This window comes from Heterocephalus glaber, unplaced genomic scaffold (genome assembly GCF_053883595.1).
Source record: "Heterocephalus glaber isolate CG9 unplaced genomic scaffold, H.glaber_assembly_v1.0 deba00000676, whole genome shotgun sequence".
In the NCBI taxonomy this organism is placed as follows: Eukaryota; Metazoa; Chordata; class Mammalia; order Rodentia; family Bathyergidae; genus Heterocephalus; species Heterocephalus glaber.
In genome coordinates this window covers 19,627,473-19,641,983 of record NW_028258156.1, presented here as the reverse complement: position 1 = coordinate 19,641,983, position 14,511 = coordinate 19,627,473, and the positions used below count along the sequence as shown (strand labels likewise).

Genomic DNA, 14,511 nt, shown 5'->3' with positions numbered 1-14,511 from the left:
TTATTAAATTTATTTATTGGTTCATTTTAGGTGTACAGTACGGTTACAGTCATCATTGGGATCTTGTAACTTTACATGATGTATCTTGTTTTTTTTTCCCCCCATTCCCCTGCCCTCCCTTCACCCCCTCCACCCTTCCCTATTTACAAAGACTTTGTTTCCATTTTTTTCCTTTCTCATATTTTTTCTTTTCCCTTCTTTTCTTTCCCCTACCCCTCCATTTCCCCTACTCCTTTAGGACTTTTCTTCTTATTTCACAATGTCAATTATATATTTTGATCCTTATTTAAACTTTTAGTTTTTTTATGTGAATAGTCTTAAGAAATTAGTACAGAATGTCAGAGTGCTATAATAATTGGGGTCTTTCCAACTATGATTTACCATGAAGAAGTATAGACATAGAAGGACGATACTTCCATTTGATAAAAGCTATTTATGAAAAACCAATGGCCAACATCATATTAAGTGGAGAAAAAGTGAAAATATTCTTCTAAAATCAGGAACAAGAAAAGGATGCCCAACATCACCATTTCTATTCAACGCAGTGGTTAAAACATTAGCCGCAGAAATCAGTCAAGAGAAAGAAATAAAAGGGATACATACAGGAAAGAAGAACTTATATTGTCACTATTCACAGACAACATGATATTCAATGTAGAAGATCCAAAAAATTTCACCAAAAATCTCTTAGAAGTAATAATCAGCTTTCGCAATGTAGCAGGATACAAAATAAACACACAAAAGGCTGGGGATTTACCTCAGTGGTTCCGCTGCCTGCCTCGAAAGCGCAGGGACCTAAGTTTGATCCCCGGTACCAAAAAATAAATAAATAAAACCTTCAACTTTTGAGAGAAGGCTCAACGATGGCGGGTCCCGTCAGCTTGCGAGAGCTTCTAATAGGAGCCTCACCCTGCATGGGCTCTGAAAGTCCCGGAGCGTCCCCTACAGAAGGCGGAGGGAATGAGGGTGGTGCAGCGGGGGCCCGGTGGCGACAGGATGAGATTTGCGTGGTGGGAATCTTCGGCAAATCGGCTCTGCGCCTGAATTCTGAGAAGTTCTCCCTTGTCAACACAGTGTGCGACCGACAGATCTTTCCCCTCTTTCGTCACCAAGGTCCGGAGGATCCAGGTCCTGGAACCAAAACCGAAGCTGGCTCTGTTGGTGAGGCCGGTGGATCCGGGGACCCAGGGGCTGCCGCCGGGGATCCAGTTCGGGGAGGTGTAGCTGGCACTGAAGGAAACCGAACTGAGCCAGGTTCCCAGGACTTCAGCCTTCTGCAGGCCTATTACAATCAGGAAAGCAAAGTTCTTTATCTTCTTCTCACTTACATTTGTGATAATTCACAGCTTTTGCGGGCTTGTCGGGCTCCTCAGAGCGGGGAAGCTGGAGGAGGCCTCTCTTTACCAAGTGCGGAAGCGCACAAGTTCTGGAAGCATCAGTAGAAGTTGCAGTGCCTCAGTATCCTTTACCTTTTCTCCGTTTGTCACATCTTGCTCCCCATCCCACTTGTTCCTTTGACATCACTTATGATCGAGTATTCAGAGCCCTGGATAGCCTGAGACAGAAAGTACTGCCCCTCTTCAAAACAGCCATTAAGGATTGTCCAGTTGGCAAAGATTGGAAGCTAAACTGCCGACCTTGCCCACCTAGACTCCTTTTCCTCTTCCAACTCAATGGAGCCCTTAAGGTGGAACCGCCTCGGAGCCAGGACACTGCTCATCCAGACAAGCCCAAGAAACATTCTCCCAAAAGAAGACTGCAGCATGCCTTGGAGGATTAGATCTATAGAATCTTCTGTAAGAGTCGAGTCTTGACTAATCAGAGTATTAATTGCCTCTTTACTGTACCTGCCAACCAGGCTTTTGTGTACATAGTCCCTGGAAGCCAGGAGGAGGACCCAGTAGGCATGTTGTTAGACCAACTTAGGAGTCATTGTACTGTAAAGGATCCTGAATCTTTGCTGGTGCCTGCACCCCTTTCTGGGCCCAGGTGATATCAGGTGATGAGGCAGCACAGCCGACAACAACTTTCCTTTCACATTGATAGCAGCAGTTCCAGTTCTTCAGGCCAACTAGTGGATTTCACTCTTCGGGAATTCCTGTGGCAGCATGTGGAGCTGGTACTAAGCAAGAAAGGTTTTGATGACAGCATGGGCAGGAACCCACAGCCTACCCATTTTGAACTTCCCACTTATCAGAAGTGGATCTCAGCAGCCGCAAAACTATATGAAGTGGCTATTGATGGGAAAGAGGAGGATGTGGGGTCACCCACTGGAGAGCTAACTTCTAAGATTTTAAGTAGTATTCAAGTCTTGGAAGGGTTTTTGGATATTGGCACAAAATTCTCAGAAAACCGGTGCCAAAAAGCTTTACCCATGGCCCATCGTGCCTATCAGTCAAATTTGCCTCATAATTACACAATGACTGTCCATAAGAATCAGCTTGTACAGGCTCTTCAAGTGTACAGTCAGCATGCCAGAGGTCCAGCCTTTCACAAATACGCTATGCAGTTACATGAGGACTGCTACAAATTTTGGAGCAACGGCCATCAGCTCTGTGAGGAGAGAAGTTTAACTGATCAACACTGTGTACATAAATTTCACTCATTACCTAAATCAGGAGAAAAGCTAGAAGCTGATAGAAATCCCCATGTGCTCTATCACAACAGCCGAGCTCGATCCACTGGTGCCTGTAATTGTGGATGGAAGCAAGCACCCCGAGATGATCCCTTTGACATCAAGGCAGCTAACTACGACTTTTATCAGCTTCTGGAAGAAAAATGTTGTGGAAAATTGGATCATATCAATTTCCCAGTATTTGAACCAAGTACTCCAGATCCTACTCCTGCCAAAAATGAATTCTCTCCCCCCGCCTCCAGATTCAGATGCTGATAAACTTAAAGAAAAAGAACCTCAAACCCAAGGACAGAGCACAAGCCTGAGTTTAGCTTTGAGTTTGGGCCAGTCTACAGATAGCTTAGGTACCTATCTGGCTGATCCACAAGCTGGAGGAGACAATGCAGAAGTTCATGGTCAAGAAGTATAACCTGAGAAGAGACCAAATCTGGTTGATCAACAGGCATCCACAGTTGAGTATCTGCCAGGCATGCTACATTCCACTTGCCCAAAAGGTCTTCTACCCAAATTCTCCAGCTGGTCTTTGGTGAAACTAGGCCCTGCTAAGTCTTACAACTTTCATACAGGTCTAGACCAACAGGGCTTCATTCCAGGAACAAGCTATCTTATGCCTTGGGACATTGTCATCAGGACAAGAGCTGAAGATGAAAGAGATTTAGACACAAATTCTTGGCCTGCTCCCAATAAAGCCATTCCTGGAAAGAGAAGTGCAGTTGTTATGGGAAGAAGAAGACGATGAGATGATATAGCTCGGGCTTTTGTGGGCTTTGAGTATGAAGACTTTCGAGGTCGGAGATTCATGTCCTCAGGACCTGACAAAGTAATGAAAGTGATGGGAAGTGGGCCAAAGGAATCAACTTTAAAGGCCCTTAACAGTGATATGCCCTTATACATTCTGTCCTCATCTCAGGGTAGAGGACTAAAACCACATTATGCTCAACTTATGAGGCTTTTTGTTGTGGTTGCTGATGCTCCTTTGCAGATAATACTAATGCCCCAGGTTCAACCAGGCCCACCACCATGTCCAGTATTTTATCCAGAAAAACAAGAAATCATTCTCCCACCTGATGGCCTTTGGATTTTGAGATTTCCTTATGCGTATGTGACTGAGAGAGGACCTTGTTTCCCTCCTAAGGAAAATGTGCAGCTAATGAGCTATAAGGTGCTCCATGGGGTTCTTAAAGCAGTGACACAATAAGAGTTTTCCAGACAGCCCAATCCTAAACTTGAGCTACTTTTTGGTTTTGGTGCATATGTGATGTTTGTTTTTTGGTATATGTATATTGTTTGGGTTTTCCCAAACCCAAAATGTGTTTTGGCTATAGGAGTTCAGTATTTGGACAATAATTGTTTCACTGTTTCATTATATTGTTGATATTTATTGTAAGTGGGGTTACAACTTTGTAATAAAGAATAATAAATAAATAAATAAATAACACAAAATTAATAGCATTTGTGTACACCAATAATTATCGTAATGAGAAATTATGAAAACAATACCACTCACAGTATCGTCAAGAAAAATTAAATACCTAGGACAATCGTGCTGAATGTATGACACATATTTTATTTGATTTTTCTTTTTAAGACAAATTATGTTAACATGTGAGTTGTTTTTTTCAAAACTAAAATCTCAGCGTTCATGTTTAATTGCAGTGTGCCATTTTGCAGAACATAAGTGAGTTTTGGGTTGCAGTTTGGGCAATTGTCTCTAAAAGGTTCTCCATCACTGCCCTAGGAATTAACCTAACCAAGGAAGTGAAAGACCTCTACAAAGAAAACTACAGTACTCTGAAAAAGGAGATTGGAGAGGACATCAGAAAATGGAAGGGTGTTCCCTGCTCCTGGATAAGCAGAACCAATATTGTCAAAATGGCCATACTTCCAAAACTAATATACAGAATTAATGCAATCCCATTCAAAACATCAATAGCATTCTTCACAATTCTAGAGAAAACAATCCTAAAATTCATATGCAACCAGAAGACACCTAGAATAGCAAAAGCAATCTTGGGCAACAACAGAAGTCACCACAATACCTGACTTCAAGCTATACTACAAAGTAACAGTGATTTTAAAAAAATGACATGGTATTGGCAGAAAAATAGGCATGTGGATCAGTGGAACACGATAGAGGATACAGAAACATCCCCAGGTACACTCAGCTATTTAATGTTTGAAAAGGGGGGCAAAAACATACATTGCAGGAAAGATAGATAATTAGAAATGGTGCTGAGAAAACTGGATATCTATTTGCAGAAGACTGAAGCTGGACTTATCTCTCTCACCCAGTACTAAACTAAAATCAAAGTGGATCAAAGATATAAATATTAAAACAGTAGCATTGAAGCTACTGGAAGATAAAATAGGTAAACCATTTAAAGTCATATGTGGAAGAAAGGATTATCTAAGTAAACCCCCAATTATATAAGAAATAATAAGAATCAACACGTGGGGTTACATAAAATTAAGAAGCTTCTGCACAGCAATGGAATCAATTAGACTACAGAGACAATCTAAAGAATCAGAAAAAAATTTTGCTAGCTCTTCCTCAGAGGAATAGTATCTAGAATATATAAAGAACTAAGAAAAATTAGACCATTTAAAATAAATTACACAGTCAAGGAATGGGCAAGTGAAATGAACAGACACTTCTCAGCAGAAGTACATATTGCCAACAAACATATGAAAAAATATTCAACATCTCTGGCCATTACAAAAATGCCAATGAAAACAATGATAAGATTACATCTTACACCAGAAAGAATGGTAATCATAAAGAAGTCAAAGAATAACAAGTACTGGTGAGGATGTAGGAAAAAAATAAATCCTCCTATATTGGTGGGAATGTAAACTAGTCCAATCATTATGGAAATCAGCATGAAAATTTCTCAAAGAACTAAAATTAGAAATTTCATATGACCCAGCTTTTCCCTTCTAGGTATCTTCCCCAGAAAGCTAAAGACATCATACTAAAGTGATACAGTCATACCAATATTTATAGCAGCACAATTCATAATAGCTAAATCCTGGAAGCAGCTTGTATGCGTATCAACACATGAGTGGATAAAGAAAATGTCTCTAAACCCAATGAAATACTATGTGGTATAAGGAAGGATAAATGAGACATTTGTAGGAAAATGGATAAATCTGGAAAATATACTGTTTAATGAATTAAAACACATTCACAAGCTTAAATACCATAAGGTATCGCTGATTCGAGTATGGCAAAGTACAAACAAAAAGCACAATAAAGGACGAATAGAAGGAAACAAGGAGATAGTTCCCTTGCAAATGGGTAGGGTTTTAGGAGAACAAGGGTGAAGGGAAAGAGGGAGGGGAAGGAGAAAATAAGAAGAAGTGCGATGCATCACATACAGTAACCTAATAATCTTTTTAATCTTTTTTTTTTTTTGTACTGGGCATCAAACTCAAGACCTTATGCTTACAAGGCAGGAGCAGTGCCGCTGAGCTAAATCCTTGGCCCAGGACCCTAGTAATCTTAATAAATGTAAACACTATATGTCATAAACATTAGCTAAGAATAATAACAAGAACCAGAATGAAAATGGGGAAAGGTGATTTGGAGGCAGAGGGAGAGAGGCATTGGGAAGGAGAAGGGAATTTTTAAAAAACTTTATTATGTACATGTGTGTAACCCCAGAATAAGTGTAAACTTCATGTACTGTAAACATGCACTAATAAAATAATCAAGAAAATTTAGTAAAATGTTTATGTTTGAAGGGAAAAAATGAAACTATTCTCACACGATATCATTTTCTTTATAGTAAATGGTCAAGAAATGACAAAAGTCTTCTGGGACTAATCAAGGAGTATAACAGTAAGCAGGACTAACAGGTTAATATTCAGAAGTCAGCTTCTCTCCTTTATACCAGCAACAAAGCATTTGAAATAAAACACTAACATATACAATGACATCAAATATGAAAAAATACATAAATCTAACAAAGTACTATTGAATCTATATGCAGAAAATAATCTTATTAGTTAATGAAAGAAGATCCAAATAAATAGAAATTTTGGACTCTCAATTGGGAAGACTATTTATTGCTTAAAGTTCAATTCTTCCCAACCTTATAGATCATTTCACTTTTAGTCAAAATTAAAGCAAGCTATCTGTAGATATAGAAAAAGCATTTCTAAAGTTCCTACAGAGTCCTAAAATCAAAATTCATAAAAATAATACTGAAGAAGAGTCACAAAGTTTATAATTTTACATTATAAATCCTTTACAAACTTTAATACTTACTCTAAAACTATAGTAATCAAAATAGTGAAGTTTTGCTGAAAACAGATATATAGATCATTGAAATAGAAACACAGGGCCAGGAACAGGCTTCTAGAAATTATGACCAATTATGTAACCAATCCTATGTCAAAGGGACATAAGATTCACCCGAAAGAGCTCTAAATAGACATAGTTGAAAAAATTTGAACACAATAAAATATTATTGGGTTAAAACCTGAAGAATGATATAAATGTCAATGAGACCATTCTGGTAGAAATAGGGATTGAATCAGTGTATATAAATGCATATGGATAGACTTATTTCTCTGCAAAATTATTCAAAACAATGTATGTAGATATTCAGTTCTCAGAGAGTTAGTGCAAAAGCCTTTCCTCCTTAAATATACACTGAACTTCCTCCCACAGTAGAGAATTGAAAAGGTGCAAGTTGAATAATTATACAATGGAAAAATAACCTCAGCCAGGTTAACTTCAAGTTAGACATTGAGAGTAATAATTCCTCTTGATAATTCATACCATTGGTATGATTTAGTGAGAGTGGCACTTTACCTTTCAAAAACTGATAATGCCAATTTAATCATGAAAAAATATCATATAAATTCCAGTTAGGGACATTCTATAAAATATCTCTAAGCAAGAAAAGTCTGAAAAACTATCATAGTGAAGAAGAACCTAAAGAAACTTGCCTACAGGACAGATGGTATCATGGAACAGAGAACATTCTGGATAGAGGCCAAGGATTATATCAATAAAATATAGACTTCACCTAATGATAATTTATCCATATTTCTTTATCACTTCTACTAAATTTTTCATACACTGTATTATGCTGTTGCAGGAAACTGGATATATAAAAATGGTTCTCTCATTTATATGTTTCTAATTTTGTATAAAACTAGAACTGCTCTTAAATAAGGATTTTTGAAGGAATTTGGGGAAAAAATCTATAAAAACTGGGAACACAATAATGGCCTCAATTAACAGAAAGAAATTAAGTGGAGAAAGAGTGGGTTGTAGGATAAGAAAATAAATTTGACCTTTGGAGTTTTTCTGCAGCAGCTATAGGACATGCTCTTCAGTAAACTCACTATTGAAGTATGGGCCTCAGGAGACCATTCTTAACTGGAGATTTATTTTGGGGATTGAACACCAATGTGGAGTTTAGTCAGTAAATTTGAATATTTGGAAAAAGGATCAGAAATTTTAAAAGGCAGACATTTGGGGGAAGTGTAACTTTGAAAATAGAATGTAAGGGTGTGTGAGGAGGCAGAAGAAAGGGATATCCTATAAAAGAAGAGAGAAGAATTTTAAAAGTTGAGAAGGTAAAAGATTAAAATGAAAAATTAAAGGAATGCATCTACTAAGGGTCAGATATTTTATCATGTTTTCCTTAGCAAGAATTAGAACTTTCAGTTAACATCTACAATCAGCAAATGGGTTGTAAAATCAGTTTCTGATGATCAGCATTATTTTAATTGAAATAGGATTGAATGGAATACCAAATGTGAAGTTCAACACATGCATGAAAGTTCTGAATTTACTCTTAGAGAGTAGAATTGTTCTTAAATTTACTGGAGATTTGGAGAATGATGCCACACATGGAGCAAACAATTGTGAAAAGATTTTCTACCCTATAAAGATTTCTGGGAAGAGCAGAGCAGCTCCTGGAAAGTTAAAAAAAATACCTTGAAAGAGCCATGAAAAGAGAATAGGGTTTTTACACTGAATAGGGAGTGAAGCAAAGCAGAGTCTGACTTTCTGTGAAACTTTTTTCTTCAGGGGTATATGTGCAAGACTGTATGAATTGGAGTCTGTGAAACATATTATTTGGGATTGTAATAAAAACAAAAGTTTGAAACTTTGAGACCCATAACCATATATGTCATTAAATAGTTTAATTGAATTATATAATTCAACTTAAAGAACAGATTTATAGGCCCTGCCCCCCAGTAACCAACGAGTGGACAGTGAGGACCTCAGCCCCATGGAGGGGGGCTCTGTCCTGCCAGCACCTCACCCCCCAGAGACCAACTTAGCCATGCACTGCCCCCCCCAGCCTCCTGACGGTGCCACCCACTGGAAAAGTGCAGAGGATCTCTGCAATCAAGGCACACCAGACCACCATAGTTGGCAAATTGGAGGGATCATCTCCTCCCATTGGAATCCAGACTACATTCAGGGGAAGGGCAGCTGGAACCTACAGTAGAACTTTGCGGAGTTCAACCCTGCAGGAGAACAGGGAGGTCAACTTGGGACTTGCAGCCAGAAATCAGCCTGAATCTCATGGGTCGGCTACTGGCTTGCTGAGACTCATTGAGTGGGCACACTCCTGCCCACATTGTCTATTGTGACGGCAGAGACATGCCCTGAAGGAAGCCCTTCATTTTTATTTTTTATGTTATGTTCAAATTTTTTTTGGTCTTATTTTTAATTTTAATTTGAAATTTTTTTTGTCTTTTCAAATTTTTCTTTTTTCTTTTTTTTCCCCATTCTCTTTTCTTCCCCTCTCTCTCACTGTCCCACATTGTTCTTCATCTCCCTTCTTTTTCCTGTTCTGACCCTAATTCAGATTTCTTCTTTATTTTTCTTTTCTTCTCTTTTTCCTTCTCTTGACTGTCATTAATTTCAAAGGAAAGTAAATATAGTTTTCAGCCTCCCTATTGCTGTTAGGTTGTTCTGTTCTTGTCTTTGTTCTTTCATTCTGTCTTTTCCTTCTCTCTTCAATAGTTTTGTAGCATTTATGTAATCTTCCTGCGTCCTCTGGCCTCACTGCTAACCTTTCCCTATCTTTCTAGCCATCCCTCCCTCCCCAACTCCTTCTAATTCCCCATCCTGAAGGTTAAAGTTGCTATATTGAAGAGTTTATACACCGCACTGGTCCTCAATTTTGATTTAATTCACACAAATAAAGGTGTTAGATTAATAACTACCACAAATTGTCATTTTCTAAGCTTGATGCTATTGTGTTGCTGATTGTATCACATGGACTAAGGTGTTGTGATTGATCTAATCAGTTGTCCTTCCTGGTATGATGAAAATGAGATAGCCTCAGAGTCATTAGACACTCAAAACCTAAAGACCAGATATATCTGGAAGACACCTCTGAGAAGCAATCATTCCATAAGGGTCTAAACACAAGCAACAAACATACTTACAATAAGCCATTTTGAAGTATCAACCCAGGAATTAAACCAAGGACAGTGCCAAAAAACAAAAATGAGAAGACATTTAAGCAAGGCACAAACCCAGACTTCCACCCCACCAAAGGAAAATTTTTGGGGAATCAAGGTGGAAAAGTCTGATAATCAACCACCTAAACACTCTGAACTGATAACACAGGAAGTAACAAAACAGATGAATGAGGCTCTAGAAAAATTCAAAGCAGAAATAATTTCCCTGATAACTACAGAGATGGTGAGCAGAGTGAAAGACATGATTAGAGGCTCTAAAACAGAAACAGATAAAAAAAAAAAAGATGAGCTCAGAACCATGCTAGAAGCCATGAATGCCCAGCATAAGAAAGAAATGGAAACTTTGATCGCCCAACATAGGAAAGAAATGGAATCCATGAAACAGATTCAAACAGATATTCAGGAGATTAAAAACTCCATTTTAAGTATTCATGGCAGATTGAGCAATTGTGAAGATAGACTATCAGATATGGAAGACACGATTGCAGTTACTGACCATGAAAACAGAGATTTCTGCAAAATGGTAAGGGACTATGAGAAATCAATCCAGCAGCTGCTAGATGATGCAAAGAAGAATACCATAAGACTAATAGGAGTCCACAAAAAAGCAGAAGAATGTACAAATGATATAAAAAAACTGTTCACAGAAGTAATAGTAGAAAATTTCCCAAACAGATGTAGAGAATTGGACATACAGATAAGTGAAGCATATAGAACTCCAACTAGCCACAATCAAAAAAATTCTACACTTGGACAAATAATAGTCAAGATCCCAGAAACCCAAGAGAAGAACAAAATCCTAAAAGCCATTAGAGGAAAGAAACAAATCACACACAAAGGAAAGCCCATCAGAATCACAGCAGACTTCTCAACACAAACCCTCAAGTCAAGGAGAATCTGGAGTGAAGTATTTCAAGTCCTAAAAGAAAATAATTTCCAACCTAGACTATTGTATCCTGCAAGATTCTCTTTCAAAATTGACAGGGAAATTAGATATTTCAACAACAAAGAAAACCTGAGAAATTTCATGAAGACCAAACCAGCACTCCAAACAATTGTAAACCATATCCTAGAAAAAGACAATGAAGGTTACAACTCCAGGAGGCCCAACACAGGGAAGCCACCAGGCAAGGCAAGAAACTAAAGATAAATGGGGAAAAAATAAAAAATAAAAGAGCCAACAACAATAAAACATCATGACAATGATGAGTAAATATCCATCAATGATAGCCATCAATGTTAATGGCCTCAATTCACCAATCAAAAGAAATAGACTGGAAAAATGGATAAAGAAGCAAAATCCAACAATATGCTCCATACAAGAAACATACCTAACTCAAAAAGAAATTCATAGACCGAAAGTAAAGGATGGAAAACAGTTCTCCATGTGACAGGAACCTGGGAAATAGCAGGGGTAGCAATCTTATCACAGACAAAGTAGATTTCAAACCAAAACTAATTAAGAGAGACAAAGATGGTCACTACATCCTTGTGAAGGGAACAATCCAAGAGGAAGAGATGTCAATCATAAATAAATATGAACCAAATATGAATGCCCCCAACTATACAAAAAAATTAATGGGCATGAAAAACCAAATAAGCACTAATACAGTTGTAGTGGAGGATCTCAATACCCCACTATCACAAATAGACAGATCACCTAGAAAAAAAGCAACAACAAAATTCTAGAACTGAACCAAGCTATTGAACAAATGGACTTAATAGATGTTTACAGAGTGTTCCACCCCACAAAATCGGAATACACATGGGTCATTCTCCAAAAGAGACCACATACTAGCTCATAGGACATGTTTAAGTAAATGTAAAAGAATTGAAGTTACCACCTGTATATTATCAGACCATAGTGCAATAAAACTGGAGATCAATAGCATAAGAAACTGCAAAACCACCACAAACACATGGAAATTGAATAACACTCTCCTGAACAACCAATGGTTCCCAGAGGAAATTAAAGAAGAAATTAGACAGTTTCAACAAGTAAATGATAATGCCAGTACAACATACAGGAATCTATGGGTCACAATGAAACCAGTTATATGAGGGAGATTCATAGCAGTGAATGCCTATATTAGGAAAACAGAGAAAGCTCAAGTAAACAACCTAATGCTGAACTTCAAGCTCCTAGAAAAAGAAGAGCATGACAAATTCAAAACTCATACAAGAGACGAAGTTTTAAAGATCAGAGCAGAAATCAATGCAATGGAGACTAAGAGATGATACAAAAATTCAATGAATCAAAGAGTTTGTTTTTTGAAAGAATAAATAAAATTGATAACCCTTTAGCCAACCTTATCAAAAAAGGAAAGAAAAGGCTCATCTCCATGCAGTTAAGAATGAAAAACGTGAAGTCACAACAGATCCAGCAGAAATCCAGAGGATCATCAATACCTACTTTGAGAACCTGTACTGTAATAAAATGGAAAACACAGAAGAAATCCACAGATTCCTAGATGCATACAAATTGCCAAAGTTAAATGAAGAAGATATAAAAATTGTAAACACCCCAATTACAATGAGTGAAGTTGAAAACATAATTAAAAATTTACCAACAAAGAAAAGCCTGGGTTCTGATGGCTTCATTGCTGAATTCTATAAGACATTTACAGAAGAACTATCACCATTAATCTTTAAATTCATTAATGAAATTGAAAGGGAAGCAATACTTCCAAATTCATTCCTGTAAGCAAGTGTTACTTTGATTCCAAAACCAGGGAAAGACCCAACACAAAAAAGAACTACAGGCCAACCTTCCTAATGAACATAGATGCAAAAATCCTCAACAAGTTACTGGCAAACAGAATACAGAGGATCATCAAGAAGATCATACACCCTGACCAAGTCAGATTTATCCCAGGGATGCAAGGATGGTTCAACATAAGTAAATTAATAAATGTAATACACTATGCTTACAGAGCCAAGGACAAAAATCATATGATCATCTCAATTGATGAAGAAAAAGCATTTGACAAAATCCAACACCCATTCATGATAAAAACCCTACAGAAAATTGGAATAGAAGGCCTTTATCTCAGCCTGATTAAGGTTATCTATGAAAAACCAATAGCCAACATCAGACTAAATGGTCAAAAACTGAAAACTTTCATGCTAAAATCAGGAACAAGACAAGGATGAGCCCTATCAACAATCCCGTTCAATATAGTTTTGAAAACATTACCCATGGCAATTAGACAAGAGAAAGAAATAAAAAGAATAAAGATAGGAAAGAAAGAAATTAAACTGTCATTATTTGTGGATGATATGATACTTTACATAGAAGACCCAAAATACTGTGCCAGAAGACTTCTAGACTTACTTGACAGATTTAGTAGAGTAGCTGGATATAAGGTCAACACTCAAATAGCAATAGCCTTCTTGTACACAAATAAGAGACTCACTGAGAGAGAAATTATGGAGACAATTGCCTTTACAATAGCATCCAAAAAAATGAAATATCTAGGAATTGATCTAGCAAAGGAAGCAAAAGACCTCTACACTGAAAACTACAGCACTCTGAAAAAAGAGATCGACAAGGATATAAGAAAATGGAAAAACATCCCTTGTTCCTAGGTAGGAAGAACCAATATAGTGAAAATGGCCATACTTCCAAAACTGCTGTATAGATTTAATGCAATGCCAATTGAAATTCTAACAATATATTTCACAGAATGAGAGAAAACAATCCAAAAACTCATTTGGAACCAGAAGAGACCCAGAATAGCAAAAGCAATACTAGGCAACGGAAATATTGCTGGGGGTATCACAATCCCCATCTTGAAACTATACTACAAAGCTACTGTGATAAAAACAGCATGGTACTGGCAAATAAACCAACCTGAGGATTAGTAGAATAGATTATAAGAGGCAGAAACAACTCCAGACATACTCAGCCACCTCATCTTTGAAAAGGAACCAACCACCCTCACTGGAGGAAAGATAGTCTATTTAATAAATGGTATTGGAAAAACTGGATTTCAACCTGCCAAAGATAAAAACTAGACCCATATCTATCATCATGAACTACACTAAGATTGAAGTGCATTAAATATCTAAATATTAAAACAGAAACAAACTTACTGGAAGATAAGTTAGGTAGAACTCTTGAAGACATTGGGATAGGAAAAGACTTTATGAATAAAACCTCCATAGCATGGGAACTAGCACAAAGAATCAACAATTGGGATTTTATGTTATTAAAAAGCTTCTGCACTGGAAGAGAAACCACCAACAGAGCTAAGAGACAACCTACAATGTGGGAGAAAATTTTTAGCAGCTGTACCTCAGACAAAGGACTACTATCTAGAATATATAAAGAATTGAAAAAATCAGGCCCCCCAAATTTAAAGACCCAATTCAAAAATGGGCATCTGAAATGAACAGTCATTTCTCAGACAAAG

General features: G+C 37.4%; 1 pseudogene; it reads left to right on the top strand.

The window, feature by feature from the left end:
• Window positions 1-863: 863 nt before the first annotated feature.
• LOC101723179 (nonsense-mediated mRNA decay factor SMG8 pseudogene) lies at window positions 864-3,861 on the top strand (annotated as a pseudogene).
• The last annotated feature ends 10,650 nt before the right edge of the window (window positions 3,862-14,511 follow it).